Source organism: Solanum stenotomum, chromosome 1, assembly GCF_019186545.1.
Source record: "Solanum stenotomum isolate F172 chromosome 1, ASM1918654v1, whole genome shotgun sequence".
Lineage (NCBI taxonomy): Eukaryota > Viridiplantae > Streptophyta > Magnoliopsida > Solanales > Solanaceae > Solanum > Solanum stenotomum.
The window spans coordinates 75,109,505-75,111,994 of NC_064282.1; positions in this window are offsets into that span (position 1 = coordinate 75,109,505).

The following is a 2,490-nucleotide window of genomic DNA, read 5'->3' on the forward strand; positions in this document are numbered from 1 at the left end:
TTCAACACTTTTCGACTATTGATTCATATTTTTGACAGTCTTTTAATCTACCTTATCAAAGATTTAAAAAAAGAAGAAGAGTTCAAATAGATAAATAATATGAGTGTTAGCAAAAAATAATTGTTTTTTTCATTTTGATTGGGGTTTGGGAGAACAAAATAATATAATTTTATGTAAAAAAAATTATTCTTGGTAATAATTTGAGGCCCCCAAAAGGCATATACCTCAAATTTTGTATGCAAGAGTCGACCCTGGTCAGAAGTAACACATATATGGGAAACCTGTAATTCGAAATGCCAGAGGACTATATATACTCAGTACAACAAATAATAGTCTGTTTTATTGTTGCCGCAAGAGGAAGAAACAAGTATGTGAGTGGGTTGTACTCTTAGGCAATATTCCATCTGGAATGTGATTCATATTGTTCACTTTCATAATGCCGTGAGTAATTGTACAAGCAACCATGGTAATGAAAGATAAAATTAATAAAGGGAATGTGTGTTTGCGGTTAATATGTGTGAAGGGAAAACAATTAAATTGCTGAAGGAAAAGATTATGTTTCAGTAAAGCTGTATTTTCAATATGAGGGTCTGTCGCTACATACCTGTGCGTCATCTATTTAGGGAGAAAACATCTTCGTTTATGAGTTATAAAGAGTGGGAAGCGATGCGTTACATCTGTTTGGGAATACTGGAAGTTGGTGTCTGTTCAACGCGGACGTGGTTGAAGTGGTGGCCTATGCTTTTGATACTTGTATGGAAATATTTTTGTACTATATTTGGCAACCAGACACACAACCTTGCTCATTGGTGTATGGCATGTATAGACTATGTATACAATTTAAGCATTAGGAATGTGAGTCAGAGTTGTATAGTTGCTGCCTGAAGGGGATGAAACTAAATTCATGGTATTTCCCTATAGGAATGTGAGTTAGAGTTGGGGTGAATGTGATGCATAACAGAGGTGAAGAGTAAGATGTAAACAACCCAATCGTAAGGTTAGAATTAATCCAAATATAGGAAATTTGTAGTTGCAAATGTCAGGGAATTGTATAAATGCAGGCGAACAAACTATAGTCAGTCGTATTGTTGCAGCAAGGGGAAGGAACAAAGTGAATGAGAGGGTTGTAATCGTAGGCACTATTCAAAACGCAATGTGATTCACATTGCGTAATTTCAGAATGTCATGAGCAATTGTAGGGTACCAAGCAGCCGTGTTAATGTAAGTTTAAAGTAATAACGGATTAACATAAAAAAACGGAATTGTCAAGACAAATATCGTCTTGACAATAAATCACACAATATTTTAAAATGCAAGAAGAAGAAGAGTAGAAGATTTAAGAAATTGTGGTTGAAAATGAGTGGGAACCCCACTACTTATAGTCAACAAAGGATAATATGAACAAGTATTTTTTATGTGAATATTAAAAATATTTTGGTTGAAAATGAGAGGAAACCCCTCTACTTATAGTCAACAAAGGGTAGTATGAACAAGTATTTTTTGTGTTTTATCTGAAAAGTCATGAACTTTCCGAGATGTCACAACCCTTTTGAAAAGTCACAACTTGTTGAAAAAGTCAAAGCTCTTGGGAAAAGTCACGACTCATCGAAAAATCATAACCCTTTTGAAAAAAGTCGCAACTTATCATAAAAGTCACAACTCATCGAAAAAGTCACAACCTAAGTTAGGGATATTTTAGTAATTTAACATTCAAGTTAGGAGTTCATGCTTTTAAGGTAATATATAGAATATTGATATAGATGCAAGGCATATTTTTGTGTATGTTTCAGATACCCAAAGACATGTTTCATTGCAATTCAGTGAGTTTGGTTGACATTACTTGTGAAACTGACTCTGTTTGCTTATAGTACATGTTATATATGGTCATGTGCATGTAATAATATGCAGCAAACTTCCCACACTCTTGTATAGTCAATTGTGAATCACGTACACCTTCATTTATCTGAAATGTAAAGCTTACATCAATTGGAGTATTGAAAACATTGAAATCCAACTACTTGAACTTGTCCAATACTCTTTCAATATAATGAGACTGCAACAATGCTAGAACTTGTGTAGTTTTGTGAATTCTGGATCCTAAGATCAAATCAGTAATTCCTAACTCCTTCATACCAAATTTTCTAGACAGCATGCACTTAGTAGAATTTATATCGTCAATATCTTTACTCATTATTAACATGTCATCAACATATACACAAACAATGACTTTTTGATTTTGAGTGTTTTAATGTAGAAAAATTTAACACACTCGTTGACCTTAAATACGTTTGCCAACACTGTTTAGGCAAATTTAGCATGTCATTGTTTGGGTTCTTGTTTGAGCACATAGAGTGACACTTAACAAGTTTGCACACTTTCCTTTCTTTACGAGGAACTACAAATCCCGAAGGTTGTACCATGTAAATTTGTTCCCTCAATTCTCCATTTAACAAAGTTGATTTGACATTTATTTGATGAATTTGAAGGCCA